A 24,120-nucleotide genomic window follows, 5' to 3' on the forward strand; every position below is an offset into this window, starting at 1 on the left:
ATCTAATTGTTTTTCTTAGGATCAAACCGAGATGGATGTTAATAGGGATTGAAGAGAGACATGCCCTAGATCAGTGATCACAAAATCTTTTCGGAGTCAAGATCACTTTCTGAGTCAAAATGCAAGGCGAGATCTACCGCTCAGATAAAAAAAAAAAAAACATGACTTATAAAATGTTAGCACATGCAACATTAACCAATTAAAAACAGTTCTGTAGCAATGAGGTTTGTGCAGTAGGCCATAGGCCCAATACAATATCACTACATTTGGCCATGATTTAATTGCCCTGCCAATGTTGTTCTAAGACCATTTTTATACTATATTGAAAAACATGTAGGTACATGATCACACTGGAAATAGATCATTTGTTGTATTACTTGTGAGGCACAGCTGAGTGAGCATGATAATGTGCTTTAAAAAAAACACTGAACTGGTGGCCAGTTAAAAAGGGAGGGAGCAGCGGTGAGGCTGCCTCTCAGTCGACTCACCATTCTTCCACTCTCCCTCCCTCCGCTGGCAGAAAGGGGACACAGTCTTCCAGCTGATGGTCGAAACTCAAGTCTCACTGCGTTATTTCCGCCTCATGTACTAATTCATGTTGTTACTCCCTATGATCAGAGAAAGCGAAATAATCCTCTATATTAAAAAGACACAAGCCGCCAATAATAACAACGCAAGCTTATCGGAAGACTTTGCGATACTCATTCATTGCAGCTGCCGTGCAGGTTGTAGCGTGAGTGGAAGTAGGGAGAACGCGCATTTAATGGTTTGTAAAACTGCTGAGTAACAACTTAAACATGAACTTACTCATCAAAACAGTAGCTCTTTGCTGTAATCGTTGAGTCTCTCGCTAGTCTTGATTTTAAAAGTTTTGAAATCTCACCGTATCAACTTTGCTGTGCGTTCAAGTTTTCTTTTTACTGTCTGTGGCTCGAGGAAACTGTGCAGACATGGTGATCTGAGCTATCTGATTGGCCAGCGGTAGACCTATAGCTGCACTTGGTTTGCTCTCTCGGCCTGCTGGGTAGGCGGGGTTCTACCTTCGGACATATGAAATGGTTCAAAATGGGAACACTGCCTTCCCGGCTCGAGGGCTGCTGAATCAAGTGCACCTACCGACAACAGCACAATTTTTTTTTTTTAAATAGGAATGTTTTTTTTACAAAAATGTTTGTTGATCGACTAGAAATGTCTTGGAGATCGACCAGTCGATCGCAATCGACCAATTTGTTGACCACTGCCCCAGAAGTCTCAGGACATTTGACATGAGGCTGGCAGTGTCTGCAGATAGGCCTGCTGTCTGTGACATGGTGAAGAGACTCGGTCTGCATGTGAGCCCTGCTGGAGGACCTGGACATGTTCTTCAAGGTCAACAGAGACATGGTCAGTCACAGACACACAGGGCATACAACTGCAAATAGGACAAAGGAGAGTACAATAACCACTAGTTCCATTTACCTTAGCTAGTCTCCGTTTATCAATCAATCACACAAAACTGTTCCAGTGATTACAATTATTATGTTGGAAGACTTGGAGTATCACTGATTGATTGATGGTTTTTTGCAAAGAACCAACTAATTACCATGTAAACCACATTACCAGTGGTGATTGACACCCCAGATGTCAAACATGATTATGGCAGAGCTCCAACACAGATAATTACTTTGGAAATTAAAATGGAACCACATGTATGTGTAATATCTCATCTCCCATCCTCTCTTTCTCTTGGTCTGTCTTCCAGGATGGAACACCCTTGCAGGTGTTTGTGGCCAAAGTTCCAAACCAACTAGTTGGGATTTTAATTATTAGAAATTAGGAAGCAATTTTTTCTTTTTTTATCTTCGCGAGACTGACTTCAATGGTATTTTGCTTTCATAGATTTAGTACTACTTAACATCTCTCTCTCTCGATATAGATGACGGTTTTGATGTCATGGTTGGCTCGGATGTAATCTACTTCAGCCACCACTGCTATGAGGAGTACAGCAAACGATGTCACTTTGCCCTCAACCCCATCTTCCAGCTCTACGCCAAACACTTCCCGAAGGAGGCGCTGCAGCTCACCCACAAATCTTGCCTCTACTACCCAGTCTACCCCTCCTACCACAGCCAGAGGGTGAGAGAAACAGCCTCGGGACCGTAAAGCTCACATTGAGTTACTCCTCAATGTGCTCATTCCAGAGTGTGTGCGTGCGTTCAGTACCAGATAGCGCCTGCCCAGCCACCAGCAGCTCTCTCCGGGGTTAAGGCAGCAGGTGCTGATATGAGACTGCCAGCTCCAGCTCTCTGGACTGTGAGAAGACATTTCCTCAGTGTGTAGAGGCCTCTTCCTCTTGCTAATTACCTTCTACAAACATGCACCAGATTGGGAGATGATGAGGTGTAAATAGAATTATGGAATTATGGAAAAGCTAATGGGAGAAGGAATCATCATTTGGGCAGTGGATGGTGGAGCATTGGGTTGGCCTGCCATGAAGGGGTTTCTTTCTATTCAAGAGCACGTTGAAGGGCGTGTAAATCGTGTAAACCAACGTGTTCATCTGAACTAATTATGTCTGCTTCCCAAATGGCACCCTATCCCTTTACAGACCTTTTATGGGTCCTGGTGAAAGGTAGTGCACTATATAGGGAAAAGGGTGGCATTTGGAATGCATCCTATATCACCTTAGACTTGGCACCTGTTAGTCACCACCCGCCCTTGCCTCCATCAATAGTATAGCTCATAGGTATCACCTCACCTGACCTTTGCCCCTTTTCTTCTCCCCTCAGAACTCCTGTGCCCATTACCTGACCTCTGTCCTGAACTGCATGGGCGCCCACGACGCCAGATTGTTTACCCTCTGGACGAGCTGGGCATCAACACACCAACCAAGCAGATCACCAAGGACCAGGTGGGCACAGCAGCAGCTGGTGAACATGTTTTAACATGCCAGGGAATGCAAATGTGAAATACCCCACTGTCTCCAGGTTAAAAGAATGAGCGGGAGAGAGATGATATGACAGAGCTAGAGTAGGGAGAAAGACAGGAAGCATCTTTAGTGTGAGTAATTTACATGCCCACAAGAGGGCGCTGCTTTAAAATTGATGGATTCCCCACTTAGCATGGAGTGTTTATAACTGATATTTGTGTCAAACAGTAAAATATTGTGAAGGATAATATGATTTTATGTGACTGATAATTATTCAATCAAGAGTAAGGCGTGCCAAGTACAAACAGCATTGCAGTTTTGAACATTGCATATAATGAGTTGTCGAGCTGTTTCAGTGGTATTGTATATGCACAGCCTTTCTTTAATAGTCTTTCCAACCCAACCTTCGCAGGTTATTTTTAAAGGGCTTTATATTTATATAGATGAGGGCAGCAGATGGTTGCTGTGACAGACGGTTGGGAGTGTTTGCCTCTGCTGTTTTAACTAGGTAAAGCAGCATAGTCCACTTATCACACTGTCATAAACCAGTGTCTGCCGCACCTGGGCTACATCTCAATAGTTGTAACTATCTTCCTCTCCTTGTGTCCTTTTTCCTCCATGGTCATTGATCTGGCTGGACAGAACAGGTGGAAGCAAAATAGTCTAAAGTAAACCTAACCAGTCTGTTCACCTATAAAAGGTAGGTCATGGAGAAAACAAAAGGAGACAAGGGAAGGAAGCCATTTCAGACTAACAAAACCCTGGACCTGTCCTTATCCGCATAATGAAACACTTCTGTTGGATTATGCTGCAAATGCAATGTTATTCTAAGTCAGAACTTTCTACGGTAACACTTTCACCATTTGACTTTTTGCTAATCACAGCACGTTCTGCTCTCACATCAGTCTATATTCTCAACCTTTTGTCAAATATAATATCAATGGAGCTTTAGTTCACAGCATGTTCTGAACCATAAAATGGGAGCAGCACAGTTATGCAACATGTTGCTGTGCTTTTTTAACCTGAGATCGATCACAGATTTAAATCGGAGACTAATTCTTCCTATATGTGTCACGTCTATCACGCATCACTCCCCTCGCCCTCAGTGCATTTGCAGATACACCTGCGTTCGCCCATTCCAGCCCATCCAATTTAAAAGCTCCATTTAGTAACACGGCAACCGTCATATCCAGGCTGCCATGCAGATAAGAGGAGAGCAGAGCGCTGCCTCGCAGCTTTGTCTGTCTGGGTGCATCGCAAATGCCACCCTATTCCCCATACTTTTGACCAGAGCTCTGTGGGCCCTGGTCAAAAGTAGTGCACTGTGGGAATCGGGTGCCATTTAGGACGCAGGCTCTGCTTTGTGATGTAAGCCTGGTGTCTAGCACAGATGTATTAATCAGATTTAAAGCACCTGTTCCCTCTCTATCAATAAGGGATCATATTACACAGTGCCATGGTCACAGCACCCGGCCATTATGTTAGAGAAAAGGTTAGGCAGCATCTACACAGGGATAGGAAATAGGGACAGCTGCACCTGCCCCACGCTATACCTACCTGCACATGACAAATCACAAAGCAGACTTGCCCTGTGTTGTTTGACGGTCTGGAGTATTTCAGGTGATTCTTTTTGAGGGTGTTCTTGACAAATGCTAAATAAAGATGTCAATAGCTGAACTGACAATGCTCCTTGCACTTTAATTACATAGGTTTGATAACATTTGCTCATTTTCACATGAAGAGTTTGCATTTACGTTTTGTTGACGTGTTCTTTTAGAAAACGGAAGTAACATAACTATTACTCAAAGGTTCATTCCACACCCGTTCCCACTTCCTTTGTGGTGTGCTGCCATTTTCCATCCAACAAGGTGTGCAGGGAAACCAATCTAGCTCATTCTGAATGCTCAAAGACCAGTTAGCGCTCTAAGATCACTGTGTGGTTAGTAGTGGTCCATGGAAGAATTTGGAGAAATGGACAATTCTGTTGATAACACAATGTTCTCTGCAACCATTCTCACTCCGTACCTTGTGTTGAATGCTCTGACTTTTGGACATTTATTTTCAACAGAGTCAGTACCCATAATAAATGTGTTAGTATTTAAGTAGGAGCGCTGGCACTTAAGTTTCACTCAGTGCTTCCAGTAGCGCCATCATAATACTAAGAAATGTCCATATTGTTTGGTATAAACACTGCTAAAATAATAATAGAATGTTTGAGTTGAAAGCTGGTACTCTCTTTTAGGTAGTTTAGTGCTCAAATCGCTGCAGAATGCTGTGGTAGCCATGCTGGTTAAGTGTGCCTTGAATTCTAAATAAATCAGACAGTGTCACCAGCAAAGCACCCCCACACCATCACACCTCCTCCTCCATGCTTCACTGTGGGACCACACATGCAGAAATCATCCGTTCACCTTATCTGTGTTCACCTTGTCATCCATTCACCTTATTTGGCTCCAAGCGGTTGGAACCAAAAACCTCAAATTTAGACTAATCAGACCAAGGGACAGATTTCCACCGGTCTAATGTCCATTGCTCGTGTTTCTTGGCCCAAGCAAGTCTCTTCTTATTATTGGTGTCCTTTAGTAGTGGTTTCTTTGCAGCAATTCGACCATGAAGGCCTGATTCACGTAGTCTCATCTGAACAGTTGATGTTGCGATGGGTCTGTTACTTGAACTTTGTGAAGCATTTATTTGGTCTGCAATCTGAGGTGCAGTTAACTCTAATGAACTTGTCCTCTGCAGCAGTGGTAACTGGGTCTTCCTTTCCTGTGAAGGTTCTCATGAGAGCCAGTTTCATCATAGCGCTTGATGGTTTTTGCGTCTAAACCTGAAGAAACGTTCAAAGTTCTTGACATTTTTCAGATTGACTGACCTTCATGTCTTAAAGTAATGGTGGACTGTTGTTTGTCTTTGCTTATTTGAGTTGTTCTTGCTATAATATGGACTTGGTCTTTTACCAAATAGGGCTATCTTCTGTACTCTGTATCTTCTGTATTCTAGAAAATAGTAAAAATAAAGAAAAACCCTTGAAGGAGTAGGTGTGTCCCAACTTTTGACTGGTACTGTATATTGGTTAAAAATACTAGAGTGACTGAAATATTAACATTTTAGGAGAGACATTTTTTGAAGTAATCATCAAATGAATATTTTACTTTTACGGACACTCTCTGCCACGTCGCCTCAGGCAACATATGCACTCAACCACATCAACTGAAAACTAACCATGGAACCAAAAGTCACCATCATTGTGGTAGTGGGGTCATCAGACACTGGCTTGACCTTTTTTGAAGTATTGAGAAATTGTATACAAGCATTCGTGTGTGTTTTGGTCCAGTTGAGCGGTGCTTAGATTTGAACACATCTCTGAAGGGCACAACCGCCAGATTCTAGGATTTAATACAGAACATTAATCTGCCTTCCTGGGCAAATGCAAAATCTGCATGGGAGCAAGACATGGGTGCCAAGCTGCCCGATGACATATGGCAACATAGTATTGAGCGTACTCACACCTCATCATTTTGCACAAGGCTCATTCAGTTCAACGTTTTGCACCGTCTCCATTCTCAAATGACAGACTGGCAAACATATATCCAAATGTTGACCTCAAGTGTTTGAGATACCACCAGAGTCCAGCGACTGTGGGACAGATGTTTTGGTCGTGCCAGTCTTTGAGTGGCTTCTGGGACCCCATTTTTTTTTTGCCATTCTCACACATGTAACAAAACTATTAGCCCCAACCCATTCAATACTATTTTTGGAGTACTTCCCCTAGATCAGGGCAAAGCCTCCCTCCTTTATGCAGTGGGTTAAGGAGGTGATGTCATCCCTGCCTCTGGAGAAGGCTAGGTACACTGTGCATGGGTCCCCATTCATACAGTATGTGGAAAGCCTGTCTTTTACATAGTGTAACTTGTATATTTTAGTAAGCGGCCATGTCTGATCTAGTGGCCATATATTGTGCTGATAAATTTCAACTATAATTACAATAACGTTTTTTGTATTTTATATAATTTTTTCCCATTGTTTTGTCTTGTTACATTTTCTGTGATATATTTGTATGACACCTTGGTGGAGGGATGGGTGGGTGGATGGGAGGGTGGATGGGAGGGAAAGGTGGGTGGTTGGGGAATAAGGGGTTGGGGTTATTGTACGGTTTTTCTTTTCTTTTCTCATATCTGAAAATCGATAAATAAAATGCATTTAAAAAAAAAGAAATGTGTGTTTTAGAGGAGGCTCAATGACATCCAGATGATTGTAATTAGTGGGGAGTGACTGGTCGGTATTAGAGCAGCAGCTTGTGCTGCTTTATCAGCAGTGATTAGTAGAAATATGAGTGGAGAGGATAATAGGTATACCCACCCAGAGCAACATGTGTGAACACACTATCATCCCCTTTCCCACCAAGGCAATGTATACAACCAGCTTACTATTGGTATTACTCTGAATTCATGGTAACCTTCAAATAAACGTCAATTCAACACCTTTTGTTATTACCGTCTTTTTTGCATTGTCATAAATAAGCTTTTTTTTTTTTTACTCTTCTTAATCTATCTGCGCGTGCAGTGTGTGCAGATTCTTGCCTCTCACAGTCTTGATGCTTTGTCGATTGGATAAATGAGGCTTTATAGTTTTAGGCTTGGATGAAAGCCTGAACACACACACACACACGCACACGCACACACACACACACACACACACACGACAACCCTCCATGACCACGAGTAAAAACACTTGTCTAAAGTGTATGTCAACAGCATTCACTTGCAGAAAGAGTTCTCCAGCATTTGTCTTTTATTCCAGGAATCCAATCTCTGGAAATGTCACCAGACCTTTGATCGGTTAGAAAGTGGAGGCGCTGCTATGTTTGCACTCATCCCATCTTTGAGATTAACTGTTCCTCCAAACAATTTGACGTTTAGGCCTGCTCATTCACCATGAGCCGATAACTGCCAGGCAACCAGGTCATTGTGTGTGGATGTGAAAGCAGCGCGGAGGGAGGGCGTGTGCATAACGCAGGGAGGGGGTTGGCAGGCAGGAGCGGCGGAGCGATGGGCACACAGCTGCCTGGGGCTGGCATTCAGGAGGGCCGAGCGCTGGCCCTTTAATTAGCCACTCCACTGTTCTCCTGTCAGGGATCTTCTGCAGCGATCTGTGTTTGCTGTCACTAATGACTTGACTAATGAGGCAGTTAGTGTCCACTAAAATAATGGCGAGGCTCTGCTAGCAGTGGGCCTGGGTGAGTGATGGATCAGCTTGGGCCCTGCTGGGCCCCCTTATCAGGCCAACCCAAACGGCTGGCCTCCAGCTTTCCATCCCCCTCCATGCAGCCCACCCCCCTCCTCCATTACTCAGTGCGACAGGGTCAGAGTTGGGGGGGGGGGCAGGCAGATAAAGAGGTGATGGGACTGCTCTGCCTCTCTGCCTGGTGGTCAGTGGGGTGGGGGGAGTGGGGCGCCGGGGTCACAGCGGTCGTCTGTCAGCGTCTGATAACAGACAGACAGAAAGCCAGGAGCTGGTGATTTGGTCGTGTCCAGAGCCCAATCACAGGCCTTAATGCCTCAGTGCTGGGAGTTAAACCCACCTTTTGGCTCAGATTAACATGGAAAATTGGAGCGATTATTCTCTGTTCACCAGAAAAAGTAATGTTATGACTGTAACTACTGTTCCCTGAAGAAAGGAAACAATGTACAACATACTATGGGGGAGTCGCAATCTCGCAACTTCGGTTGAAGGATCTACAATCACGCCTGTCAAGGCCAATGAAAAATGCGCCTCGCTGGAAGCCCCGCCTTCCACAGGTGATAAGCGTGAGGCTCGGATTCATTCCTTCCTTCAATTAAATACCGCTCTTCACCGAGCTCAGGAACGGGCAGTGCTGGGCCGAAGATATGTTGTACCTTGTTTCCCTCCTTCAGGAAACAGTAGTTATAGTCATAACTTTACGTTCCCTTTCAGTCAGTCAACTTGGGTAAAACATACTATGGGGAAATATAATCACGCCCAAACCCAACCCCAATGGATACTAAATGAAATGGCCGATGTCAGACCCCCCAGACTTGTCCCGGCCAGATGCGGCGGTCTGGGTATTGTGCACACGAATGCTGCCTAGTGACTTTCCCCTGTCCCAGCCATAAGCACACTGTGGGCTACACAGGGAGTGTCAGGACCCGGTTTTGAACCTGGGTCTCCGGAGTGAGAAACAGTCACTTAACCAACTGAGCCACGAATAGACAGCAGAACCCAGAAGATGAGGCAGACACAGCAGTACTTAAGACGGTGTATTTAATAAAGAAAAAATCCTAAAAAACAAAAAAATGGCAAATCCAAAAGGTGGTAGGAAAAAACACAAAAAGACCTCAAAAGAAACTCACCAAAAATAAACAAAAACAAAAAAACAGAATACCACAAGAACTTCACCCGGAATCGACAAGAGCACACAGAACACTAGGGCAGGGTGCTAACATACAAACACAGAGCACAGAACTGAGGGAAACAAAGGGTTTAAATACAATCAGGGGAAACGAGACACAGGTGCAAATAATAATGGGGATCAAGGGAAAAACATAGGGACAAAAAGCACAATGGGGACATCTACTGACAAAAACCCGGAACAACCCTGGCCAAATCCTGACAGAATCCCCCCCTAGGAATGGCTCCTGACGTTCCTACCAGCTCTCTCAGGGTGGAGGGCCCTGAACTGACGAATGAGGTCAGGGTCCAGGATGTCTTTGGCAGGAACCCAGGAGCGCTCCTCAGGACCGTAGCCTTCCCAGTCCACCAGATACTGCCAGGACCGCTGCACCCGGCGGGAATCCAGTATCCGGTGGACGGTATAAGCCGGCTGGCCTCCAATGACACGAGGCGGAGGGGGAGGTCTGTCTGCCGGGACAAGGGGAGAAAAAACAACAGGTTTTAACAATGACACATGAAATGTGGGATTAATCTTAAGGGATCTGGGTAAGTGTAGGCGATAAGAAACTGGGTTAACTCTCCTGGCAACCTTGAAGGGACCGATGTATTTTTGGGACAGCTTGCGAGACTCCACCCGTAGAGGTAAGTCTCTTGTGGAAAGCCAGACTCTCTGGCCGGGGCGCAGGGTAGGCCCGGGACGGCGACGTCTGTTGGCTTGTTGTTGATACCTCTGTGAGGAACGCATCAGATTAAGACGGGTCTTCCTCCACATAAGCCGACAGCGTCTGACGAACCTCAAGGCTGAAGGCACTCTGACTTCTGCCTCCTGGTCCGGGAACAATGGAGGAGCATAGCCAAACTGACACTCGTGCGGGGACATACCAGTGGAGGAGGAGCGCAAGGTGTTGTGCGCGTATTCGGCCCAAACAATAAAGGATGACCATGTGGACGGGTTGTCACGAGTCATACATCGGAGGGTGGTTTCCAGCTCTTGATTCATCCTCTCTGTTTGGCCGTTGGACTCCGGATGGTACCCTGAAGATAGACTGGCAGAAGCCCCCATGAGTTGGCAGAAGGCCTTCCAAAACCTTGAGGCGAACTGGGGACCTCTGTCAGAAACCACATCTTGAGGAATGCCGAAGACTCGGAACACATGATTAATTACCAACTCAGCCGTTTCCTTGGCAGAAGGTAACTTAGTCAGAGGGACGAACCTGGCCGCCTTTGAAAACCTGTCGATTATGACTAGGATAGTAGTATTGCCATGGGATGGAGGAAGTCCAGTAATAAAGTCCAATGAGATATGGGACCAGGGTCTGTGGGGAACAGGTAAAGGGTGAAGGAGTCCTTGAGGGCGGAGGTGAGAAGATTTGCCCTGGCAGCACACGGGGCAGGCATTGACAAAAGTGGCAACGTCTTCTCTTATGGTAGGCCACCAGAACTTACGCTGGATGAACTCCAAGGTGCGACCTACGCCCGGATGACAGGTGAGGCGAGAGGAGTGCCCCCACAGAAGGACCTGAGTCCTCACTGCCTTGGGGACAAACAACCGATTGGCAGGGCCTCCTTTAGGGTCCGGTTCGCTAGCTTGAGCACGTCTCACGGTATCCTCAACTTGCCACGAGATCGGAGCCACAATCTTAGCAGCAGGAAGGACAGGCATGTCCGTGTCATCTCGAATGGCAGGAGCGTAGACTCGGGACAGGGCATCCGGTTTGAGATTCTTCGACCCGGGCCGATAGGTGAGGATAAACTGGAATCGATTGAAGAAAAGAGACCATCTAGCTTGTCTAGAGTTCAACCGCTTCGCCTGCTGGATATACTCCAGATTTTTGTGGTCCGTAAGCACTTGAAACGGGTGAGAAGCCCCCTCGAGCCAGTGTCTCCATTCCTTCAATGCCATCTTAACCGCTAGGAGTTCACGATCCCCCACATCGTAGTTCCTCTCAGTCGGGGTAAGCCGGTGTGAGAAGAAAGCGCACGGATGAAGCTTCTTGTCTTCACCCCTCTGAGACAGGACAGCTCCAACACCAACCTCTGATGCGTCTACCTCCACCACAAATGGTTCATCCGTAGTCGGTAGTATCAGGATGGGAGCAGAGAGGACGCGCTGCTTGAGTCCTTGGAAGGCCGTCTCAGCTTCTCTTCCCCACAAAAACCTTGCATTGCCACCTTTGGTTAAAGCTGAGAGAGGAGCTGCCACCAAACTGAAGTTCTTGATGAACTTGCGGTAAAAGTTTGTGAAGCCCAGGAAACGCTGAACATCCTTAACGGATTTGGGGGTGGGCCAATCCGCTACCGCCCCTACCTTCCTAGGGTCCATTTGGACTCGACCGGGTTCCACTACAAATCCCAGGAATTGTACTCGGGATGAATGGAATTCACATTTTTCCGGCTTAACGTACAGATGGCTGTCCAGGAGGCGTTTGAGTACTTGTCTGACATGCTTAGTGTGTTCTTGAAGGGAGCTCGAAAAGATGAGGATGTCATCCAAGTAAACGAACACAAATATGTTAAGCACATCCCTAAGCATATCGTTTATGAGCGCTTGGAACACCGCTGGGGCGTTGGTCAGGCCGAAGGGCATCACCAAGTATTCATAGTGACCAGTAGGCGTGTTGAAAGCGGTCTTCCACTCGTCACCAGGTCTGATCCGCACAAGATGGTTTGCGTTCCGCAGGTCAAGCTTAGTGAAAACAACTGCTTCCTGGAGCAGCTCGAAGGCTGTGGCCATAAGGGGTAGCGGGTAACGGTTACGGACGGTTATGTCATTGAGTCCCCGGTAGTCGATGCAAGGACGTAATCCACCGTCTTTCTTGGCCACAAAGAAAAACCCTGCTCCCGCCGGGGAGGTGGATGGACGCATGAGGCCTGCTTCCAGAGCGTCCTTGATGTAGGTATCCATAGCAGCTCGTTCGGGTGGAGATAGGGAAAAGATCCGACCCCTGGGGGGCAAGTGCCCGGAAACAGGTCGATGGGACAATCGTAAGGTCTATGGGGTGGTAGCATGGTGGCCCTCTGTTTGCTAAACACCAGTTTGAGGTCATGGTAACACTCGGGAACTCGGGTCAGGTCGATGGATTCTAAAGACTCGGGAGTAGAACTCGGGAATTCTGGAAAATACAAGTAGCTTGGCACGTAGGACCCCACTGCTTGATAGTGCCCACAGACCAGTCGATGTGAGGGTTATGGCTGTGAAGCCAGGGGTATCCAAGGACGAGAGGGAACTCGGAACAGGAGATCAAATGAAAGTTCATCAATTCCTGGTGTTGTGAAACTGAAAGTCTCAAGGAGGTAGTGACATGAGTGACAAGTCCAGATCCCAAAGGGCTTCCATCCAATGTAGTAACCCTTATGGGGTCACTTAGAGGTTCAGAGGGAACGCCATTCTCCTTCGCCCAGACACCATCCATGAAGTTACCTGCGGCTCCAGAGTCTACCAAGGCTTGAAGGTGAAGCTTGTGGTTGTCCCAGGAGAGGGTGACTGGAATGAGCAGACGGGAGTTGGACGGATGGGAGGAGGTTATGTTTCCCGTTACAGTTCCCCCGGTCTGTACGGGACAGAGCGTTTCCCTGGAGCCCGGGACACGTGGAACGGAAATGGCCCGGTTTGCCGCAATATAGACAGCGTCGCTCCCTCATCCGGCGGTCTCTCTCAGCCTGGGAGATGCGTCCAATCTGCATGGGTTCCGGTGGAGCCAGCGATGATAAAGGTGGGGACTCGGAGCTGGGACTGATAGGAGCTAGAGGTCTACGGTTGAGTTCTCTCTCTCTCAGACGCTGGTCAATGCGTGAGGCCAACTTGATCAGGGACTCGAGATTGTCCGGTGGTTCCCGAGTGGCCAGTTCATCTTGGATAGTGTCGGAAAGGCCTTTCAGAAAGCACACCGTGAGCGCCTCGTTGTTCCAGCCACTCGCTGCTGCCACCGTGCGGAACTGGATGGCATAGTCCGTCACGCTGCGCCAACCTTGATGGAGAGTCAGGAGCTGTTTGGCTGAGTCAGAACCACTGCTTGGGCCTTGAAACACTCGTTTGAATTCCTCAGCAAAGGCAGAGTAGCTGGCACAGCAGGAACTATGGGCATCCCACACAGCAGTAGCCCAGGCCAGGGCTTTTTCCGACAGCAGGGTGATGATATATGCGATCTTAGACCGGTCGGTGGGAAACGACGAGGGTTGCAGCTCAAAGGAGAGAGAACATTGAGTGAGAAAGCCTTTACAAGCACTTGGATCACCTGAGAACCGTTGGGGAGGTGGAAGACGAGGTTCAGCCAGGGGGTTAACTGCCATGGGTACGTGAACCTGAGGTACTGGGACGGAAACTGTTGCCGGGGTAAGTCGATCAGATATTTGCTTAATGGAAGTCAGCATCTCCGACAGAAGATGAGAATGTCTAGCCATTAAGGCCTCTTGCTGAACCAGGGCGGCTTCGTGGCGTTGGACAGTCTCCTGGTGGTGGGACAGCGTGGCAAAAGGTCCTGGGAACTGGCTGCCTCTGGGTTCATTTTTGGCTCTGTGTTTCTGTCAGGACCCGGTTTCGAACCTGGGTCTCCGGAGTGAGAAACAGTCACTTAACCAACTGAGCCACGAATAGACAGCAGAACCCAGAAGATGAGGCAGACACAGCAGTACTTAAGACGGTGTATTTAATAAAGAAAAAATCCTAAAAAACAAAAAAATGGCAAATCCAAAAGGTGGTAGGAAAAAACACAAAAAGACCTCAAAAGAAACTCACCAAAAATAAACAAAAACAAAAAAACAGAATACCACAAGAACTTCACCCGGAATCGACAAGAGCACACAGAACACTAGGGCAGGGTGCTAACATACAAATACAGAGCACAGAACTGAGGGAAACAAAGGGTTTAAATACAATCAGGGGAAACGAGACACAGGTGCAAATAATAATGGGGATCAAGGGAAAAACATAGGGACAAAAAGCACAATGGGGACATCTACTGACAAAAACCCGGAACAACCCTGGCCAAATCCTGACAGGGAGCATTGACATCCAATGTATGCGGATCTCAGCACTATACACGTTGGCTACTACAGTGACTGAAATGACTGCAACACTCAGCAAATAGCTGCAGTTAGTTTCAGAGTGGGTGGCAAGGAACAAGTTGGCCCTAAATATTTCTAAAACTAAAAGCATTGCATTTGGAACAAAAACACTCACTAAACCCTAAACCTCAACTAAATCTTGTAATAAATCAAATGTGTAAATTGAGCATGTTGAGATGACTAAACTGCTTGGAGTAACCCTAGATTGTAAGCTATCATGGTCGAAACATATTGATGCAGTAGTAGCTAAGATGGGGAGAAGTCTGTCTATCAACAAGGCAGGTCCTACAGACCCTAGTTTTGTCGCACCTTGACTACTGTTCAGTCGTGTGGTCAGGTGCCACAAAAAAGGATTTAGGAAAATTGCAATTGGCTCAGAACAGGGCAGCACGGCTGGCCCTTGGATGTACACACAGAGCTAATATTAATGATATGCATGTCAATCTCTCCTGGCTGAAAGTGGAATAGAGATTGACTTCATCACTACTATTTATGAGATGTATTGACTTGTTGAATGCACCGAACTGTCTGTCTAAACTACTGGCACACAGCTCGAACACCCATGCATATCCCACAAGAGGTCTCTTCACAGTCCTCAAGTTCATAACAGACTTTGGGATGCACACAGTACTACATAGAGCCATGACTACATGGAACTCTATTCCACATCAAGTAACTGATGCCAGCAGTAAAATTAAATAAAAAATAAAAAAAACAGATTAAAAAAACACCTTTTGGAACAGCGGGGACTGTGAAGCATCACAAACATAGGCACAGACACATGCATACACACACATGATAACATACATACATGGATTTAGTAATGTAGATATGTGGTAGTGGTGGAGTAGGGGGCTGAGGGCACAGAGTGTGTTGTGAAATCTGTGAATGTATTGTAATGTTTTTTGCTGGACCCCAGGAAGAGTAGCTGCTGCTTTGGCAGCAGCTAATGGGAATCCATAATAAATACAAATACAAACGACAGAAGTGTGTAGTGATGCCCAACTTGCCGCAGCACAAATATTTCCTCTAGTCAACCCTTTAAACAATGCGCAAGACACAGTGAGGCAATTCCCACATGACCTGCTGAGATAGTGGCCATGGACACTTTTAATGTTCAGAATGCCTGTCCCTGCTCCAAAAGCTCCTGTAGGGATATACGGCTGTCCCTCACCGCACACTGAAAAGGAACAAGTCTTTTCTCTTGGCACCAGAGCTCAAGCGCTTGCCACTTATACCCACACAGTCCTCTCATGGAGGGCGCCCTTGCAGACTGAATGGTAGTAATAACATTCAGAGGTAAACCTCTAGTCTTCAGATTGGCCTTCTCAGGTGCCAGGCCCATAGGAGCCAAATCTCCAGCCTGGGACAACAGGTGCGCCTGGGACAAAAGGTGCGCCTGGGACAACAGGTCCCTGTTGGGAGTTGCCACAGGTCCCCACCTAAAAGGTGAACGATCTCCACGAACCAAGGCTGCCTGGGCCAACGGGGAGCTACAACAATAGCTACAATTTAAAAAAAAAAGTTAAATCAGAAACACTGGCAGAAACGCCTAAAGGACGACACTGCACGTTTTCTCGCGTTGCGTAAAGGTCTACTTCAGTCTGCCGAAAATGTCCTATACCTAAGAGACCACCAGGGGGGCAGCCTCCACTCCTGAGAGAGTGTGTTCCACCTGGATAAAAGATCTGCAACCAAGTTGAAGCAACCGGGGACATGCGTCACCCAAACCGAGAGTATATGCGCACTGCTCCCATCAATAGGGAGCGAGCCAAGGTTCGGAGGGAGAGATCACTTTGCACCATACAACTAAGCCCACGGAAGCCCACTAACAATAGCAGAGGGTCCCAACCACTGGGTCACCCGAAGTGACCGACTTAGGCTGCAAGATGAGTCCAAGTGAGTGGCTAGCACTCAGAGCTGGAAGGGCCGCATCAACAATAGCCCCATGGGAGCGACTTCCATTGCAGAAGCCATCATTCCCAGTAGGTGTAGGCACTGGAGAAAACGCACTGAGTGACCCAGCCGAAATGTAGCCAAAATGAAGCTAAGCAGAGCCGGAGCCCGGACACCCTCCATTGGGATAGAAAAGCATGATACATGAGCGAGTCAACAGAATGCAGTGAGACTGTGCCAGAAAGCTCTTTTTCTGGTTTCCTATGAAGCCTAGAGACTGAATACAGGACAGTAGCATGGATGTGTGTAACGCTGCTTGCCGCCTCGATCCCCGTCGTCACTAGTCACTCTCAGCTGCTTGCTGAGGGCATGTACAGTACCAGTCAAAAGTTTGGACACACCTACTCATTCCGTGGTTTTTCTTTATTTGTACTATTTTCTACATTGTAGAATAATAGTGAAGACATCAAAACTATGAAATAACACATATGGAATTATGTAGAAACCAAAAAAGTGTCAAACAAATCAAAATATATTTTATATTTGAGATTCTTCAAAGTAGCCACCCTTTGCCTTGATGGCAGCTTTGCACACTATTGGCATTCTCTCAACCAGCTTCATGCAGTAGTCACCTGTAATGCATTTCAATTAATAACAGGTTGTTAAAAGTTAATTTGTGGAATTTCTTTCTTTCTTAATGCGTTTGAGCCAATCAGTTGTGTTGTGACAAGGTAGAGGTAAGATAGCCCTATTTGGTAAAATACTATTATGGCAAAAACAGCTCAAATAAGCAAAGAGAAAAGTTTTTTTAAAGTGGCTAGTGATACATTACATCAAGATGGCAAGATGCAGTAGATGGTATAGAGTACAGTATATGCATATAAGATGAGTAATGTAGGGTATGTAAACATATGAAGTGGCATTGTTTAAAGTGGCTAGTGATACATGTATTATATAATTGTTTCCATTATTAAAGTGGCTGGAGTTGAGTCAGTATGTTGGCAGCAGCCACTCAATGTCAGTGATGGCTGTTTAACAGTCTGATGGCCTTGAGATAAAAGCTGTTTTTCAGTCTCTCGGTGACATCGGGTGGTGTAGGTGTCCTGGAGGGCAGGTAGTTTGCCCCCGGTGATGCGTTGTGCATTCCTCACTACCCTCTGGAGAGCCTTACGGTTATGGGCGAAGCAGTTACTGTACCAGGTGGTGATACAGCCCGACAGGATGCTCTCGATTGTGCATCTGTAAAAGTTTGTGAGTGTTTTTGGTGACAAGCCAAATTTCTTCAGCCTCCTGAGGTTGAAGAGGCGCTGCTGCGCCTTCTTCACCACGATGCTGTCTGTGTGGTTGGACCATTTCAGTTTGTCCATGATGTGTACGCCGAGGAACTTAAAACGCCTCGCTGGAAGCCCCGCCTTCCACAGGTGATAAGCGTGAGGCTCGGATTCATTCCTTCCTTCAATTAAATACCGCTCTTCACCGAGCTCAGGAACGGGCAGTGCTGGGCCGAAGATATGTTGTACCTTGTTTCCCTCCTTCAGGAAACAGTAGTTATAGTCATAACTTTACGTTCCCTTTCAGTCAGTCAACTTGGGTAAAACATACTATGGGGAAATATAATCACGCCCAAACCCAACCCCAATGGATACTAAATGAAATGGCCGATGTCAGACCCCCCAGACTTGTCCCGGCCAGATGCGGCGGTCTGGGTATTGTGCACACGAATGCTGCCTAGTGACTTTCCCCTGTCCCAGCCATAAGCACACTGTGGGCTACACAGGGAGTGTCAGGACCCGGTTTTGAACCTGGGTCTCCGGAGTGAGAAACAGTCACTTAACCAACTGAGCCACGAATAGACAGCAGAACCCAGAAGATGAGGCAGACACAGCAGTACTTAAGACGGTGTATTTAATAAAGAAAAAATCCTAAAAAACAAAAAAATGGCAAATCCAAAAGGTGGTAGGAAAAAACACAAAAAGACCTCAAAAGAAACTCACCAAAAATAAACAAAAACAAAAAAACAGAATACCACAAGAACTTCACCCGGAATCGACAAGAGCACACAGAACACTAGGGCAGGGTGCTAACATACAAACACAGAGCACAGAACTGAGGGAAACAAAGGGTTTAAATACAATCAGGGGAAACGAGACACAGGTGCAAATAATAATGGGGATCAAGGGAAAAACATAGGGACAAAAAGCACAATGGGGACATCTACTGACAAAAACCCGGAACAACCCTGGCCAAATCCTGACAGAATCCCCCCCTAGGAATGGCTCCTGACGTTCCTACCAGCTCTCTCAGGGTGGAGGGCCCTGAACTGACGAATGAGGTCAGGGTCCAGGATGTCTTTGGCAGGAACCCAGGAGCGCTCCTCAGGACCGTAGCCTTCCCAGTCCACCAGATACTGCCAGGACCGCTGCACCCGGCGGGAATCCAGTATCCGGTGGACGGTATATAAGCGGCTGGCCTCCAATGACACGAGGCGGAGGGGAGGTCTGTCTGCCGGGACAAGGGGAAAAAACAACAGGTTTTAACAATGACACATGAAATGTGGGATTAATCTTAAGGGATCTGGGTAAGTGTAGGCGATAAGAAACTGGGTTAACTCTCCTGGCAACCTTGAAGGGACCGATGTATTTTTGGGACAGCTTGCGAGACTCCACCCGTAGAGGTAAGTCTCTTGTGGAAAGCCAGACTCTCTGGCCGGGGCGCAGGGTAGGCCCGGGACGGCGACGTCTGTTGGCTTGTTGTTGATACCTCTGTGAGGAACGCATCAGATTAAGACGGGTCTTCCTCCACATAAGCCGACAGCGTCTGACGAACCTCAAGGCTGAAGGCACTCTGACTTCTGCCTCCTGGTCCGGGAACAATGGAGGAGCATAGCCAAACTGACACTCGTGCGGGGACATACCAGTGGAGGAGGAGCGCAAGGTGTTGTGCGCGTATTCGGCCCAAACAATAAAGGATGACCATGTGGACGGGTTGTCACGAGTCATACATCGGAGGGTGGTTTCCAGCTCTTGATTCATCCTCTCTGTTTGGCCGTTGGACTCCGGATGGTACCCTGAAGATAGACTGGCAGAAGCCCCCATGAGTTGGCAGAAGGCCTTCCAAAACCTTGAGGCGAACTGGGGACCTCTGTCAGAAACCACATCTTGAGGAATGCCGAAGACTCGGAACACATGATTAATTACCAACTCAGCCGTTTCCTTGGCAGAAGGTAACTTAGTCAGAGGGACGAACCTGGCCGCCTTTGAAAACCTGTCGATTATGACTAGGATAGTAGTATTGCCATGGGATGGAGGAAGTCCAGTAATAAAGTCCAATGAGATATGGGACCAGGGTCTGTGGGGAACAGGTAAAGGGTGAAGGAGTCCTTGAGGGCGGAGGTGAGAAGATTTGCCCTGGCAGCACACGGGGCAGGCATTGACAAAAGTGGCAACGTCTTCTCTTATGGTAGGCCACCAGAACTTACGCTGGATGAACTCCAAGGTGCGACCTACGCCCGGATGACAGGTGAGGCGAGAGGAGTGCCCCCACAGAAGGACCTGAGTCCTCACTGCCTTGGGGACAAACAACCGATTGGCAGGGCCTCCTTTAGGGTCCGGTTCGCTAGCTTGAGCACGTCTCACGGTATCCTCAACTTGCCACGAGATCGGAGCCACAATCTTAGCAGCAGGAAGGACAGGCATGTCCGTGTCATCTCGAATGGCAGGAGCGTAGACTCGGGACAGGGCATCCGGTTTGAGATTCTTCGACCCGGGCCGATAGGTGAGGATAAACTGGAATCGATTGAAGAAAAGAGACCATCTAGCTTGTCTAGAGTTCAACCGCTTCGCCTGCTGGATATACTCCAGATTTTTCTTGGCCACAAAGAAAAACCCTGCTCCCGCCGGGGAGGTGGATGGACGCATGAGGCCTGCTTCCAGAGCGTCCTTGATGTAGGTATCCATAGCAGCTCGTTCGGGTGGAGATAGGGAAAAGATCCGACCCCTGGGGGGGCAAGTGCCCGGAAACAGGTCGATGGGACAATCGTAAGGTCTATGGGGTGGTAGCATGGTGGCCCTCTGTTTGCTAAACACCAGTTTGAGGTCATGGTAACACTCGGGAACTCGGGTCAGGTCGATGGATTCTAAAGACTCGGGAGTAGAACTCGGGAATTCTGGAAAATACAAGTAGCTTGGCACGTAGGACCCCACTGCTTGATAGTGCCCACAGACCAGTCGATGTGAGGGTTATGGCTGTGAAGCCAGGGGTATCCAAGGACGAGAGGGAACTCGGAACAGGAGATCAAATGAAAGTTCATCAATTCCTGGTGTTGTGAAACTGAAAGTCTCAAGGAGGTAGTGACATGAGTGACAAGTCCAGATCCCAAAGGGCTTCCATCCAATGTAGTAACCCTTATGGGGTCACTTAGAGGTTCAGAGGGAACGCCATTCTCCTTCGCCCAGACACCATCCATGAAGTTACCTGCGGCTCCAGAGTCTACCAAGGCTTGAAGGTGAAGCTTGTGGTTGTCCCAGGAGAGGGTGACTGGAATGAGCAGACGGGAGTTGGACGGATGGGAGGAGGTTATGTTTCCCGTTACAGTTCCCCCGGTCTGTACGGGACAGAGCGTTTCCCTGGAGCCCGGGACACGTGGAACGGAAATGGCCCGGTTTGCCGCAATATAGACAGCGTCGCTCCCTCATCCGGCGGTCTCTCTCAGCCTGGGAGATGCGTCCAATCTGCATGGGTTCCGGTGGAGCCAGCGATGATAAAGGTGGGGACTCGGAGCTGGGACTGATAGGAGCTAGAGGTCTACGGTTGAGTTCTCTCTCTCTCAGACGCTGGTCAATGCGTGAGGCCAACTTGATCAGGGACTCGAGATTGTCCGGTGGTTCCCGAGTGGCCAGTTCATCTTGGATAGTGTCGGAAAGGCCTTTCAGAAAGCACACCGTGAGCGCCTCGTTGTTCCAGCCACTCGCTGCTGCCACCGTGCGGAACTGGATGGCATAGTCCGTCACGCTGCGCCAACCTTGATGGAGAGTCAGGAGCTGTTTGGCTGAGTCAGAACCACTGCTTGGGCCTTGAAACACTCGTTTGAATTCCTCAGCAAAGGCAGAGTAGCTGGCACAGCAGGAACTATGGGCATCCCACACAGCAGTAGCCCAGGCCAGGGCTTTTTCCGACAGCAGGGTGATGATATATGCGATCTTAGACCGGTCGGTGGGAAACGACGAGGGTTGCAGCTCAAAGGAGAGAGAACATTGAGTGAGAAAGCCTTTACAAGCACTTGGATCACCTGAGAACCGTTGGGGAGGTGGAAGACGAGGTTCAGCCAGGGGTTAACTGCCATGGGTACGTGAACCTGAGGTACTGGGACGGAAACTGTTGCCGGGGTAAGTCGATCAGATATTTGCTTAATGGAAGTCAGCATCTCCGACAGAAGATGAGAATGTCTAGCCATTAAGGCCTCTTGCTGAACCAGGGCGGCTTCGTGGCGTTGGACAGTCTCCTGGTGGTGGGACAGCGTGGCAAAAAGGTCCTGGGAACTGGCTGCCTCTGGGTTCATTTTTGGCTCTGTGTTTCTGTCAGGACCCGGTTTCGAACCTGGGTCTCCGGAGTGAGAAACAGTCACTTAACCAACTGAGCCACGAATAGACAGCAGAACCCAGAAGATGAGGCAGACACAGCAGTACTTAAGACGGTGTATTTAATAAAGAAAAAATCCTAAAAAACAAAAAAATGGCAAATCCAAAAGGTGGTAGGAAAAAACACAAAAAGACCTCAAAAGAAACTCACCAAAAATAAACAAAAACAAAAAAACAGAATACCACAAGAACTTCACCCGGAATCGACAAGAGCACACAGAACACTAGGGCAGGGTGCTAACATACAAATACAGAGCACAGAACTGAGGGAAACAAAGGGTTTAAATACAATCAGGGGAAACGAGACACAGGTGCAAATAATAATGGGGATCAAGGGAAAAACATAGGGACAAAAAGCACAATGGGGACATCTACTGACAAAAACCCGGAACAACCCTGGCCAAATCCTGACAGGGAGCATTGACATCCAATGTATGCGGATCTCAGCACTATACACGTTGGCTACTACAGTGACTGAAATGACTGCAACACTCAGCAAATAGCTGCAGTTAGTTTCAGAGTGGGTGGCAAGGAACAAGTTGGCCCTAAATATTTCTAAAACTAAAAGCATTGCATTTGGAACAAAAAACACTCACTAAACCCTAAACCTCAACTAAATCTTGTAATAAATCAAATGTGTAAATTGAGCATGTTGAGATGACTAAACTGCTTGGAGTAACCCTAGATTGTAAGCTATCATGGTCGAAACATATTGATGCAGTAGTAGCTAAGATGGGGAGAAGTCTGTCTATCAACAAGGCAGGTCCTACAGACCCTAGTTTTGTCGCACCTTGACTACTGTTCAGTCGTGTGGTCAGGTGCCACAAAAAAGGATTTAGGAAAATTGCAATTGGCTCAGAACAGGGCAGCACGGCTGGCCCTTGGATGTACACACAGAGCTAATATTAATGATATGCATGTCAATCTCTCCTGGCTGAAAGTGGAATAGAGATTGACTTCATCACTACTATTTATGAGATGTATTGACTTGTTGAATGCACCGAACTGTCTGTCTAAACTACTGGCACACAGCTCGAACACCCATGCATATCCCACAAGAGGTCTCTTCACAGTCCTCAAGTTCATAACAGACTTTGGGATGCACACAGTACTACATAGAGCCATGACTACATGGAACTCTATTCCACATCAAGTAACTGATGCCAGCAGTAAAATTAAATAAAAAATAAAAAAAACAGATTAAAAAAACACCTTTTGGAACAGCGGGGACTGTGAAGCATCACAAACATAGGCACAGACACATGCATACACACACATGATAACATACATACATGGATTTAGTAATGTAGATATGTGGTAGTGGTGGAGTAGGGGGCTGAGGGCACAGAGTGTGTTGTGAAATCTGTGAATGTATTGTAATGTTTTTTGCTGGACCCCAGGAAGAGTAGCTGCTGCTTTGGCAGCAGCTAATGGGAATCCATAATAAATACAAATACAAACGACAGAAGTGTGTAGTGATGCCCAACTTGCCGCAGCACAAATATTTCCTCTAGTCAACCCTTTAAACAATGCGCAAGACACAGTGAGGCAATTCCCACATGACCTGCTGAGATAGTGGCCATGGACACTTTTAATGTTCAGAATGCCTGTCCCTGCTCCAAAAGCTCCTGTAGGGATATACGGCTGTCCCTCACCGCACACTGAAAAGGAACAAGTCTTTTCTCTTGGCACCAGAGCTCAAGCGCTTGCCACTTATACCCACACAGTCCTCTCATGGAGGGCGCCCTTGCAGACTGAATGGTAGTAATAACATTCAGAGGTAAACCTCTAGTCTTCAGATTGGCCTTCTCAGGTGCCAGGCCCATAGGAGCCAAATCTCCAGCCTGGGACAACAGGTGCGCCTGGGACAAAAGGTGCGCCTGGGACAACAGGTCCCTGTTGGGAGTTGCCACAGGTCCCCACCTAAAAGGTGAACGATCTCCACGAACCAAGGCTGCCTGGGCCAACGGGGAGCTACAACAATAGCTACAATTTTAAAAAAAAAGTTAAATCAGAAACACTGGCAGAAACGCCTAAAGGACGACACTGCACGTTTTCTCGCGTTGCGTAAAGGTCTACTTCAGTCTGCCGAAAATGTCCTATACCTAAGAGACCACCAGGGGGCAGCCTCCACTCCTGAGAGAGTGTGTTCCACCTGGATAAAAGATCTGCAACCAAGTTGAAGCAACCGGGGACATGCGTCAC

At 47.4% G+C, this 24,120-nt stretch overlaps 1 pseudogene; it reads left to right on the plus strand.

Annotated features, from left to right (window-relative positions):
* LOC135557154 (cilia- and flagella-associated protein 61-like) overlaps positions 1-24,120 on the plus strand; it is a 39,973-nt pseudogene that overhangs the window by 3,259 nt on the left and 12,594 nt on the right.

The sequence above is a fragment of the Oncorhynchus masou genome, chromosome 16, assembly GCF_036934945.1.
Source record: "Oncorhynchus masou masou isolate Uvic2021 chromosome 16, UVic_Omas_1.1, whole genome shotgun sequence".
NCBI lineage: Eukaryota > Metazoa > Chordata > Actinopteri > Salmoniformes > Salmonidae > Oncorhynchus > Oncorhynchus masou.